Genomic DNA, 14,540 nt, shown 5'->3' with positions numbered 1-14,540 from the left:
CGGCTATCGAGTGGTGTGGGAGGTGGCTACCAGAACCTAAGATTTTCTTTTTAGTAGGATAGAACCTAGTAAGATTTTATTGATTCGCTTGGTGCCAGTTCCAAACTGACAAGATGGCTACTGTTTTGGATCTTTGCAAAAATCAAATTGGTGCTCCCCAAGTGGGGCAAGGCTGTCTGCTTGATTCAAACCATTTTCAGTCTCCTTGCTTCAAACGATTTTCATACCCCTTTCAGGTCTCTTATGGTTCATAGGATATAGGAACATCGTGGCAATAGAAAAAGGACCCTGCTACGAATTAGTCGGATGATTTTTTAGAGAAATCATCCGGTTGGGCAGCCGTTTGATCCAATCCCTCGGAGTCGTTGGATCGGTCAACGCGAACCACCACTCGCGCGTCCCCTAAGAAAGCAGCCTCACATGCTCGCAGCGGACTCGCGTCCGCTCCACCGGAGCTTCGGGCCACCGATGGAGCTTCATTGCAGCCGTGGTGAGCCTCCATTGCAGCTCCGACGAAGCTCCATTGCAGCCGCGTCGGAGCTCCAACGGCCTGGACGACGCTCCATTGCAGCCCCAACACGCTTCATTGGAAAGCCGTCGCAGAGCTCCAAGGACCCGGATGACGCTCCATTGCAGCCACGGGCATGCTTCATTGGAACACCGGCGAAGCTCCATTGCAGTCACGGTGAAGCTCCATCGGCCGGATGACGCTCCATTGCAGCCCAAGGCTCGCTTCATTGGAGCACCGGTGACAATGGAGGATGATGCTACGCAGCATAAGACGGTCGCGACGGAAGCTGAGACGCAGCGCGCGGCGACGATGATGGAAGCTCCGACGGCACTTCAAAAGCACCCATGGCGGAGCTTCAACGCCTCGCGTACACTAGTGGAAAACGGGCCTTTGGCCGGGACCCTTTAGTCCCGGCCTGCCTCTGGGCCGGGACTAAAGGCCCGACCACGTCGCCCCAATTCTCAATGCCTCCCTCAAGGCTTTAGTCCCGGCCCGTAAGGAGCCTTTAGTCCCGGTTCGTGTCCCAAACCGGGACTAAAGGGCTACGCGGCGGGCAGTGGTGGTGGCAACCGTTCGTATCCCCCTTTAGTCCCGGTTGGTGGCTCAACCCGGGACTAAAGGCCTAACACGTGGCCTGCCATAGTGTGGCAACCGTTGGTATACCTCTTTAGTCCCGGTTGGTGGCTCAACCCGGGACTAAAGACCCAAACGGTTTGCATCCCGCGTCGTTTCAGGCGATGAAAAGCACGAACCGAAGCGTACAGTCGCCATTTCTCTGTTTCTTCTTCTCTCTCGCTCTCCCTCTTTGTTCTTCTCCTCTCTTCTTCCCTTCTCTTCTTCCACCATGCCAACTAAATTTCTTAAGGTGCTCGCACATGGCACGACCAAGCTCGTGTTGGAAATATGCCCTAGAGGCAATAATAATTAGTTATTATTATATTTCTTTGTTCATGATAATCGTTTATTATCCATGCTATAATTGTATTGATTGGAAACACAATACTTGTGTGGATACATAGACAAAACACTGTCCCTAGTAAGCCTCTAGTTGACTAGCTCATTGATCAAAGATGGTCAAGGTTTCCTGGCCATAGGCAAGTGTTGTTACTTGATAACGGGATCACATCATTAGGAGAATCATCTGATGGACTAGACCCAAACTAATAGACGTAGCATGTTGATCGTGTCATTTTGTTGCTACTGTTTTCTGCGTGGCAAGTATTTGTTCCTATGACCATGAGATCATATAACTCACTAACACCGGAGGAATGCTTTGTGTGTATCAAACGTCGCAACGTAACTGGGTGACTATAAAGATGCTCTACAGGTATCTCCGAAGGTGTTCGTTGAGTTAGTATGGATCGAGACTGGGATTTGTCACTCCGTATGACGGAGAGGTATCTCGGGGCCCACTCGGTAATACAACATCACACACAAGCCTTGCAAGCAATGTGACTTAGTGTAAGTTGCGGGATCTTGTATTACGGAACGAGTAAAGAGACTTGCCGGTAAACGAGATTGAAATAGGTATGCGGATACTGACGATCGAATCTCGGGCAAGTAACATACCGAAGGACAAAGGGAATGACATACGGGATTATATGAATCCTTGGCACTGAGGTTCAAACGATAAGATCTTCGTAGAATATGTAGGATCCAATATGGGCATCCAGGTCCCGCTATTGGATATTGACCGAGGAGTCTCTCGGGTCATGTCTACATAGTTCTCGAACCCGCAGGGTCTGCACACTTAAGGTTCGACGTTGTTTTATGCGTATTTGAGTTATATGGTTGGTTACCGAATGTTGTTCGGAGTCCCGGATAAGATCATGGACGTCACGAGGGTTTCTGGAATGGTCCGGAAACAAAGATTGATATATAGGATGACCTCATTTGATTACCGGAAGGTTTTCGGAGTTACCGGAAATGTACCGGGAATGACGAATGGGTTTCGGGTGTTCACCGGGGGGCAACCCACCCCGGGGAAGCCCATAGGCCTTGGGGGTGGCGCATCAGCCCTTAGTGGGCTGGTGGGACAGCCCAAGAAGGCCCTCTGCGCCATAGGAAGAAAATCAAAGAGAAAAGAAAGAAAAAAAAGAGGAGGTGGGAAAAGGGGGAAGGACTCCTCCTTCCAAACCTAGTTGGACTCGGTTTGGAAGGGGAGGGTTGCCCCCCTTGGCTCGGCCGACCCCCTTGGGAGTCCTTGGACCCCAAGGCAAGGCCCCCCTCCTCCCCCTATATATGCGGAGCTTTTAGGGCTGATTTGAGACAACTTTGCCACGGCAGCCCGACCACATATCTCCACGGTTTTACCTCTAGATCGCGTTTCTGCGGAGCTCGGGCGGAGCCCTACTGAGATTAGATCACCACCAACCTTCGGAGCGCCATCACGCTGCCGGAGAACTCATCTACCTCTCCGTCTCTCTTGCTGGATCAAGAAGGCCGAGATCATCGTCGAGCTGTACGTGTGCTGAACGCGGAGGTGCCGTCCGTTCGGCACTAGATCGTGGGACTGATCGCGGGACGGTTCGCGGGGCGGATCGAGGGACGTGAGGACGTTCCACTACATCAACCGCGTTCACTAACGCTTCTGCTGTGCGATCTACAAGGGTACGTAGATCGAATATCCCCCTTCGTAGATGGACTTCACCATGATAGGTCTTCGTGCGCGTAGGAAAATTTTTGTTTCCCATGCGACGTTCCCCAACAGTGGCATCATGAGCTAGGTTCATGCGTAGATATCTTCTCGAGTAGAACACAAAAGTTTTTGTAGGCGGTGATGTGCATTTTGCTGCCCTCCTTAGTCTTTTCTTGATTCCGCGGTATTGTTGGATCGAAGCGGCTCGGACCGACATTACTCGTACGCTTACGAGAGACTGGTTTCATCGCTACGAGTAACTCCGTTGCTCAAAGATGACTGGCGGGTGTCAGTTTCTCCAACTTTAGTTGAATCGGAATTGACCGAGGAGGTCCTTGGATGAGGTTAAATAGGAATTCATATATCTCCGTTGTGGTGTTTACGTAAGTAAGATGCGATCCTACTAGCTACCCATGGTCACCACGTAAAACATGCAACAACAAAATTAAAGGATGTCTAACTTGTTTTTGCAGGGTATGCTTGTGATGTGATATGGCCAACGATGTGATATGGCCAACGATTTGTGCTTGCAGATGCGTTTACTATTTTGCTAGGATGTAGCTTTAGTAGTAATAGCATGAGTAGCACGACAACCCCGATGGCGACATGTTGATGGAGATCATGGTGTGGCGCCGGTGACAAGAAGATCGTGCCGGTGCTTTTGTGATGGAGATCAAGGAGCACGTGATGATGGCCATATCATGTCACTTATGAATTGCATGTGATGTTAATCCTTTTATGCACCTTATTTTGCTTAGAACGACGGTAGCATTATAAGGTGATCTCTCACTAAAATTTCAAGATAAAATTGTGTTCTCCCCGACTGTGCACCGTTGCTACAGTTCGTCGTTTCGAGACACCGCGTGATGATCGGGTGTGATAGACTCAACGTTCACATACAACGGGTGCAAAACAGTTGCACATGCGGAACACTCGGGTTAAGCTTGACGAGCCTAGCATGTGCAGACATGGCCTTGGAACACATGAGACCGAAAGGTCGAGCATGAATCATATAGTTGATATGATTAGCATAGAGATGCTTACCACTGAAACTATTCTCGACTCACGTGATGATCGGACTTGAGATAGTGGATTTGGATCATGTACCACTCAAATGACTAGAGAGGTGTACTTTTTGAGTGGGAGTTCTTAAGTAATATGATTAATTGAACTAATTGTCATGAACATAGTCTAATGGTCTTTGCGAATTACGATGTAGCTTGCGCTATAGCTCTACTGTTTTTATATGTTCCTAGAGAAAATTTAGTTGAAAGTTGATAGTAGCAAACTTTGCAGAGGATTGTCCTCGTTGCTGCGCAGAAGGCTTATGTCCTTAATGCACCACTCGGTGTGCTGCACCTCGAGCGTCGTCTGTGGATGCTGTGAACATCCGACATACACGTTTCTGATGACTACACGATAAGTCAATGCAAAATACTTAATGGCTTAGAAGCAAGGCACCGAAGACGTTTTGAAACGTCACGGAACATAAGTGATGTTCTAAAGAGATGAAATTGTGATTTCATGCTCGTGTCCTTGTTAAGAGGTACGAGACCTCCGACAAGATTCTTTCTCCACAAAGTAAAGGAGAAAAGCTCAATCGTTGAGCGTGTGCTCAGATTTTTTGAGTACGACAATCACTTGAATCAAGTGGGAGTTAATCTTCCAGATGAGAGAGTGATGGTTCTCCAAAGTCACTGCCACCAAGCTGTGAGAGCTTCGTGATGAACTATAACATATCAAGGATAGATACAATGATCCTTGAGCGATTCGCGATGTTTAACACTGCGAAAGTAGAAATCAAGAAGGAGCATCAATAGTTGATGGTTTGTAAAACCACTAAGTTTCAAGAAAGGCAAGGGCTAGAAGGGATACTTCGTGAAACGGCAAAACAGTTGCTGCACTAATGAAGAGACCCAAGATTAAACCCAAACCCGAGACTAAGTGCTTCTGTAATGAGGGGAACAGTCACTGAGGCGGAGCAACTCTAGATACTTGGTAGATAAGAAGGCTGGCAAAAGTCGAAAGAAGTATATTTGATATACATGATGTTGATGTATACTTTACTAGTACTCCTAGTAGCATGAGGGTATTGGATACCGGTTCGGTTGCTAAGTGATTAGTAACACGAAATGAAAGCTACGACATAAACGGAGACTAGCTAAAGGCGAGGTGACGATACGTGTTGGAAGTGTTTCCAAGGTTGATATGATCAAACGTCGCACGCTCCCTCTACCATCGGGATTGGTGTTAAACCTAAATAATTGTTATTTGGTGCTTGCGTTAAGCATGAACATGATTGGATCGTGTTTATTGCAATACGATTATTCATTTAAAGAGAATAATGGTTACTCTATTTTCTTGAATAATCACCCTCAATGGTTTATTGAATCTCGATCGTAGTGTTACACATGTTCATGATATTGGTGCCAAAAGATACGAGGTAATGATGATAGTACCACTTACTTGTGGCACTGCCGCTTGAGTCATGTTGGTATAAATTGCATGAAGAGGATCCATGCTGATGGATCTTTATACTCACTTGATTTTGAATCACTAGTGACATGCGAATCATACCACATGAGCAAGGCCTTGTTTTCATTGAGATGAAATAAGATAGTAACTTGTTGGAAGTGATACATTTTGATGTATGCAGTCCAATGGGTGCTGAGGCACGCAGTGGATATCATTATGTTCTTACTTCAATGACGATTTGAGTAGATACTAGAGTATTTGCTTAATGAATCACAAGTCTGAAATATTGAAAAGTTCAATTCTGTTTCGGAGTGAAGTTCGTCGTAACAAGAGGATAAACTGTCTACGATATGATCATAGAAATGAATATCTGAGTAACAAGTTTTGGTACGCAGTTAAGACAATATGGAAATTGTTTCGCGGTTCATGCCACCTAGAACATCATAGTGTGATGATGTGTCTGAACGTCATAGCCACACACTATTTGGTATGGTGCATGCTATGATGTCTCTTATCGAATTACCACTATCGTTTATGGGTTAAGCATTAGAGACAACCGCATTCACTTTAAATAGGGCACCACGTATTTCCGTTGAGATGACACAGTATAGACTGAGGTTTAGAGAAATCTAAACTGTCGTTTCTTGAAAGTTTGGGGTTTCGACACTTGTGTGAAAAAGTTTCAGTCTGATAAGCTCGAACCCAAAGCGGATAAATGCATCTTCATAGGATATCCAAAACAGTTGGGTACATCTCCTATCTCAGATCCGAAAGCAAAGTGTTTGTTTCTAGAAACGATCCTTTCTCGAGGAAAGGTTTCTCTCGAAAGAATTGAGTGGGAGGGTGGTAGAACTTGATGAGGTTATTGAACCATCACTTCGGCCAGTGTGTAGCAGGGCGCAGGAAGTTGTTCCTGTGGCGCCTACACCAATTGAAGTGAAAGCTGATGATGGTGATCATCGAGCATCGGATCAAGTTACTACAAGCCTCGTAGGTTGACAAGGTCGCGTACTACTACAGAGTGGTACGGTAACCCTGTCTTGGAGGTCATGTTGTTGAGCAATAGTGAACCTACGAGTTATGGAGAAAGCAATGGTGGGCCCAGATTCCGACAAATGGCTGGAAGCCATGAAATCCGAGAGAGGATCCATGTATGAAAACAAAGTGTAGACTTTGGAAGAACTACTTGATGGTCATAGGACTATTGAGTAAAGATGGATCTTTGAAAGGAAGACAGACGATGATAGTGATAAGTCACTGTTAAGAAAAGCTCGACTTGTCGCAAAGATGTTTCCGACAAAGATCAAACAGTTGACTATGATGAGACTTTCTCACTCGTAGCGATGCTAAAAGTTTGTTAGAATTATGTTAGTAGTTGCTGCATTATTTATGAAATATTGCATGTAGGATGTCAAAACATTGTTTCCTCGACGGTTTCCTTGAGCAAACATTGTATGAGATACAACCATGAGGTTTTGTCGATCCTAAAGATACTAGCAAGTATGCAAGCTCCAGCGATCCTTAAATGGACTGGTGCAAGCATCTCGGAGTTGGAATATACACTTTGATGAGATGATCAAGGATTTTGGGTTTGTACAAGGTTTATGAGAAACTTGTATTTCCAAAGAAGTGAGTGGGAGCACTATAGAATTTCTGATAAGTATATGTGGTTGACATATTGTGGATCAGAAGTAATGTAGAATTTCTGTAAAGCATACAAGGTTGTTTGAAAGGAGTTTTCAAAGGAATACCTGGATTGAGCTACTTGAACGTTGAGCATCAAAGATCTATGGAGATAGATCGAAAGCGCTTAATGGAAGTTTCAACAAGATGCATGCCTTGACAAGTTTTGAAGGAGTTCAAAATAGATCAGCAAAGAAGGAGTTCTTGGTTGCGTTGTAAGGTGTGAATTTGAGTAAGACTCAAAACCCGACCACGGCAGAATAAAGAGAATAGATGAAGGTCGTCTTCTATGCCTTAGCCGTAGACTCTAAAGTATGCCATGCTGAGTACCGCACCTGATGTGTGCCTTGCAGCAAGTCTGTTGAGAGGTACAGAGAGTGATCCATGATTGAATCACTAGCAGCGGTCAAAATTTATCCTTAGTAACTGATGGACTAAGGAATTTTTCTCAATTATGGAGGTGGTTAAAGAGTTCGTCGTAAAGGGTTACGTCGATGCAAACTTTGACACTAATCCGAATAACTATGAGTAGTGAAATGGATTCGTATAATAGAGCAGATATTTGAAGTATTTCCGAATAGCACGTAGTAGCAGCATCTATAAGATGACATAAAGATTTGTAAAGAACACACGGATCTGAAAGTTTCAGAACCGTTGACTAAAACCTCTCTCACGAGCAAGACGTGATCAGACCCCATAACTATATGGGTGTTGGTTTCGTTGGAATCACATGGTGATGTGAGCTAGATTATTGACTCTAGTGCAAGTGGGAGACTGTTGGAAATATGCCCTAGAGGCAATAATAATTAGTTATTATTATATTTCTTTGTTCATGATAATCGTTTATTATCCATGCTATAATTGTATTGATTGGAAACACAATACTTGTGTGGATACATAGACAAAACACTGTCCCTAGTAAGCCTCTAGTTGACTAGCTCGTTGATCAAAGATGGTCAAGGTTTCCTGGCCATAGGCAAGTGTTGTTACTTGATAACGGGATCACATCATTAGGAGAATCATGTGATGGACTAGACCCAAACTAATAGACGTAGCATGTTGATCGTGTCATTTTGTTGCTACTGTTTTCTGCGTGTCAAGTATTTGTTCCTATGACCATGAGATCATATAACTCACTGACACCGGAGGAATGCTTTGTGTGTATCAAATGTCGCAACGTAACTGGGTGACTATAAAGATGCTCTACAGGTATCTCCGAAGGTGTTCGTTGAGTTAGTATGGATCGAGACTGGGATTTGTCACTCCGTGTGACGGAGAGGTATCTCGGGGCCCACTCGGTAATACAACATCACACACAAGCCTTGCAAGCAATGTGACTTAGTGTAAGTTGCGGGATCTTGTATTACGGAACGAGTAAAGAGACTTGCCGGTAAACGAGATTGAAATAGGTATGCGGATACTCACGATCGAATCTCGGGCAAGTAACATACCGAAGGACAAAGGGAATGACATACGGGATTATATGAATCCTTGGCACTGAGGTTCAAACGATAAGATCTTCGTAGAATATGTAGGATCCGATATAGGCATCCAGGTCCCGCTATTGGATATTGACCGAGGAGTCTCTTGGGTCATGTCTACATAGTTCTCGAACCCGCAGGGTCTGCACACTTAAGGTTCGACGTTGTTTTATGCGTATTTGAGTTATATGGTTGGTTATCGAATGTTGTTCGGAGTCCCGGATAAGAACATGGACGTCACGAGGGTTTCCGGAATGGTCCGGAAACGAATATTGATATATAGGATGACCTCATTTGATTACCGGAAGGTTTTCGGAGTTACCGGAAATGTACCGGGAATGACGAATGTGTTCCGGGTGTTCACCGGGGGGGCAACCCACCCCGGGGAAGCCCATAGGCCTTGGGGGTGGCGCACCAGCCCTTAGTGGGCTGGTGGGAGAGCCCAAGAAGGCCCTACGCGCCATAGGAAGAAAATCAAAGAGAAAAAAAAGAGGAGGTGGGAAAAGGGGGAAGGACTCCTCCTTCCAAACCTAGTTGGACTCGGTTTGGAAGGGGAGGGTTGCCCTCCTTGGCTCGGCCGACCCCCTTGGGAGTCCTTGGACCCCAAGGCAAGGCTCCCCCTCCTCCCCCTATATATACGGAGGTTTTAGGGCTGATTTGAGACAACTTTGCCACGGCAGCCCGACCACATATCTCCACGGTTTTACCTCTAGATCGCGTTTCTGCGGAGCTCGGGCGGAGCCCTACTGAGATTAGATCACCACCAACCTCCGGAGCGCTGTCATGCTGCCGGAGAACTCATCTACCTCTCCGTCTCTCTTGCTGGATCAAGAAGGTCGAGATCATCGTCGAGCTGTACGTGTGCTGAACGCGGAGGTGCCGTCCGTTCGGCACTAGATCGTGGGACTGATCGCGGGACGGTTCGCGGGGCGGATCGAGGGACGTGAGGACGTTCCACTACATCAACCGCGTTCACTAACGCTTCTGTTGTGCGATCTACAAGGGTACATAGATCAAATATCCCCTCTCGTAGATGGACTTCACCATGATAGGTCTTCGTGCGCGTAGGAAAATATTTGTTTCCCATGCGACGTTCCCCGACAGCTCGATGTCGTGTACACGAACGAGAGCAGGGAGGTGTCGTTGTTTCTTGAACAGTTGAAGGAAAAATGGTTTGACGACGCAATGGAGCATGAGAAGTTCTTGGGGCTTGATCTGGAGTACACGGCCGATCAACGCGGTGTTGCCGTCATCCAACTATGCTTCGCACGCCATGTCTTGATCTTCCAATGGGCGAGGTAAGTTTTGAGTCTTTCTTTGATCCAAGATAATGACATTGTAAGTTTATTTGTTTCAATCATAGTTGGTTCCCTTCAAATAGTTGTAGTGAAACAATTTTGATTAGTTGAAGGGGAACACAATCTAATTGGAATAGTGATCTCTCTAGGTTCCATTGCATATGTTCTATTTGAATCCTAAAGATAATTTTCTCTTTAGTTGTAGTGAAACATGTTTCCTTATTGCAGCAGTATGTAACATTTGTTCCATTTTAATTTGTTTCTGTTGCTGGAGTGACAAGCATTGTCCAGAACTCATGGACTTCCTTCGCAGCGGCATCACTTTTGCTAGCGTTGACATAAGGAACGACAAGCTGAAGATGAGGCACAGCTTCGGTATTGAGATACCAGCTGGTTGCCTCGTTGATCTCCAAACGGTATTCAGGCTTCGACATGACAGGACTTCGATGGCTCATATGGCAGTTGCCTTGATCGACGAGGAATATGGTGATATGAAGACCAGTTTCCCAAAGTCTCAGCACAAACTTTGGGAGAAGGGCCCACTTGATCGTATCAACATTGAGTATGCAGCAAAAGATGCATACGTTTCATACGAGTTGTACCGCAAGATTCGAGTCGTCAACTATGGCCAGCGTCACCTCGAGGAAGGTGGACATTCTGATTCAGACGATTCAGACGAGTAGTGTTCTCAACGTCGAACACTTGTATATATATCTATGGTAGCTATTATTATGTACTGTTTGGACTAGTATCATGTACTGCTTGGACCAATTTATATATGTCTAGTTTCTGTTTGTGCCATTATAGTTTCCAAATTTGAATAGTTTAGCCCTTTCTAACTTCATGGTATCATGCATTTCGACCACATATATATACAAAAAGTCTTCAGTTCAAATAAGTTCAAAAAATGAAATCCCTTTTGTAACAGATCTGTTTTTGATTAAAACAGACGTTTAAAAATGAAAGACCATTAGTCCCACATGGCGTGCAGTGGAACCACGTGGCGTGCCGCGGAACCACTTTTGTTGTGGGGGTTGCTTCTCCTTCTTCTCCTTGTGCTAGATATTGGTTATGCACTAGGGGAAGTAGGAGTAGCGACCATCATCGACGGTTGAAAAATCAGGTGAGCTAGTGTCCATCATATATGAGAGAAGAAGAATGCCGTCTCTTATTGTGGGGGTCGCTTCTACTTCGAGAGAGATTGTCCATTTTGTGATGTGCCTTTGAATGGTGCATTTTGAACACACAAAAAGTATGGAGTTCAAATAAGTTCAAAAAAATGAAATCCCTTTGTAAGAGATGAGTTCTCGTTCGAAACGCTGCTACTTCGAGAGAGATTGTCCGTTTTGTACACGAAGTGCATCCAGTTTTTGTCGTAGCCCTCTCAACTTTTTAACACATGCTATGTGGGTGAAATGATGATAGCATGCCAACTTTCAACATTTTCAGAGTTCATTTGTAGTGCTTTTCAATTTCAGGGTCAACTAGCTCAAAAAAAAAATAAGTAAATGCACGAAGAATACCAAATGAAGTCAGAAATTGTTGCCATTTTGTGATGTGCCTTTGAATGGTGCATTTTTAACACACAAAAAGTATGGAGGTCAAATAAGTTCAAAAAAATGAAATTCCTTTGTAAGAGATGAGTTCTCGTTCGAAACGCTGCTACTTCGAGAGAGATTGTCCGTTTTGTACACGAAGTTTTCAATAAACATAGTTTTTAATTGAAAATAACAAAATAGATAATAGTTTGGATAGTCAAAATTATTAATTATGAAAATAGAAAATAGTTTTGCATTATTTATTCAATTTCAAACACTTTTCATTATCATAGTTTTGTCAAATTCTCAAATATGCAAAAAGAATTTTTAATAAACCTAGTTTTTAATCGAAAATAACAAAATAGATAATAGTTTGAAGAAAAGAAGAAAAAGGAGAAGAAAATAAGAAAAAGGAGAAGAAAAGGAGAAGAAAAGGAGAAGAAAAGAAGAGGAGGAGAGGAGAAGAAAAGAAGAAAAAGGAGAAGAAAAGAAGAAAAAGGAGAAGAAAAGAAGAAAATGGGAAGAAATGAAGAAAAAGGAGAAGAAAGGAAGAAAAAGGAGAAGAAAAGAAGAAAAAGAAAAAGATTTTTTTGTCATTTAATTCCTATTGTTATTAGGTTTGTGCTATATTATTAGGGTTAGTAATATTTAGAATTAGGTTAGGGTTACAAGAAGAAGAAATATGAACAAAAATAAGAAAATAAGATTAGGAAAAATGAAAATAAGAAGAGGAGGAGAAGAAAAGAAGAAAAAGGCGAATAAGAAGAGGAGGAGAGGAGAAGAAGAGGAAAAATAGAAGAAGAGGAGAAGTAGAAGAAGAGAAAAAATTAGAAGAGGAGAAGTAGAAGAAGAGAAGAGGAGAAGTACTGCAAGAAGAGGAGAAGTAGAAGTAGAAGAAGAAGTAGAAGAAGAGGAGACATATTGTATAGTGTCATTTAATTTTGCTATTGTATAGTGTATATGCTTAATTTTGCTATTGTATAGTGTATATGCTTAAGTGTTAATAGTGTTTCTTAGATTATTGCTTAATTTTGCTATTGTATATGCTTAAGTGTTAATAGTTTAATTTTGCTATTGTATATGCTTAAGTGTTAATAGTTTATTTTTAGCAAAAAAATTAATAGAACTAGTTTATTTTTTTAGTTCATTTTACGATGCCTATCCCGCATCCTCGTCGTCGACTCGGCGGAGGACACCTGCTTGATCAGAGGGGCCCTGTCTGGGACAGGGCTCCGCCCGGCTGGTATTGGGAGGTGCTACCTTCCGGGGGCGTAGGTTGGTGAGGATCTAGCCCGTCGTTGACCCGATCCTTGTTTGGTGGCGGTCGCATGGGCCAGTGAGGGTGCCGAGGCTTTCGGACACCGCGGAGGTGGTACGTCACCGTGTCAGCGAGGAGGATGAGCACGTCCGTCGCTACATGGTTGCGTTGGAGGGCAGGTTCGAGCATACCTGGCAGGTTCTTCGGGGATCTCACTGGAGCTATGATCCTGTGATGGTTCCTTCTCTTTGGGTGTCCATCGCCCGCGCCGATACCCGTCGGGCGCTACGGTTCTAGATGTATCAGTGATGCTATATGTATGATAGTATTCGAGGAGTATTAGTGATAATATTCGACGATGTACGGACAAAAGTGATGATGTATTAGCTTATAATTGAATGCATGCTAATTTGAATACTACTTTATTTTACGATTTGGTTTTGCTTATTGAATGCTCAAATTGGAAAAGTACTCCTACTTTGAATACTATGCAGAAATCTAGGAGTCCCGGGTGGAGCCACGACCCGGGACTAAAGTTGTTTTGGAACGGAGTTCCTGATAGAATAATTCTTTTTTGGTACAAAGGTTAAGAGAATCCGTTTTTTGCAGAACTATGGATCCACATATCAGGAACCTCGAAGAGGAAGAACTTCTCGAAGATATAATCAAAGACGGCCCCGACGTTGAACCAGCTGAATCTCCGTCGTCATATCTAAACCCCGACGTTGGAATGGAGGTCAAGCGACACGAAGATGAAGCCGATGGGGCAGGAGATAGGTCCAATGACAGAGAAGGTTATAGCTCCACTGATGGAGAAGCCGGTGAAGAAATAATAAAGTCCGGCGAGGTATACATATGAAGTTCGACAATCACTTGTAATATGTGAAAAATATTGGAGATAGCTCTATATTGTATACATATACATTCATTTGACGAATGTTTCTCCCTCTTAGGCCTCCACATCTAGCAAAACTACGAAACGAGGGCCGACTAGAAAGTTGGATGCACGGAAGCATTACACCTTTGAGGTGATATTTCCTACGGGCGAACCCAAGCTTCCTAAGAATGTTGCTGACACATTCAAGAAGCAATGCAGAGTTCTCGTTAGGGATCACGTCCCGATCAGCGTTCGGGGGTGGAACAAGCGCAAAGGGGCAGCCGATACTGACTATGTCGCCGAAAGGTACAAAGATAATCTTTGGAATGATCTCATGTCACATTTCAACCTGCCAGAATGTGAGAATGAAGACGCCGCAGACAAACTGAGGGCCAAAGTCAAGCAGTGGACTCTGAAGAAGATGGTCGAACTGTTCCGTAGCTGGAAGAAGAAGCTATGGAAAAACTATCTGAAGACAAAGAAAGTGCCAGTATTCGAGGGGTATCTAGCCAAGCAGGCGAATCACTGGAAGGCATTTCAAGAGTACAAGGAGTCAGAAGATGCCCAGGCATTATCAGAAAAGAACAAGAAAAATGCCGACAAGAAGAAATATCACCACAAGCTGGGGCCAGGGGGCTATGAGACTGCCATCCCAAAGTGGGATAAGAAAGAGCAAGATCTGATAGATAAAGGCATCGTACCTGAACCACTCCGTGATGAGTGGGAATTGAGAGCAAGAAATTGGTTCCTTGCGCATGGTGGGTCGTACGACGAAAAAACA

Source organism: Hordeum vulgare, chromosome 5H (genome assembly GCF_904849725.1).
Source record: "Hordeum vulgare subsp. vulgare chromosome 5H, MorexV3_pseudomolecules_assembly, whole genome shotgun sequence".
Lineage (NCBI taxonomy): Eukaryota > Viridiplantae > Streptophyta > Magnoliopsida > Poales > Poaceae > Hordeum > Hordeum vulgare.
The sequence above is the reverse complement of the archived record's forward strand: the minus strand, read 5'-3'. Positions refer to the sequence as shown.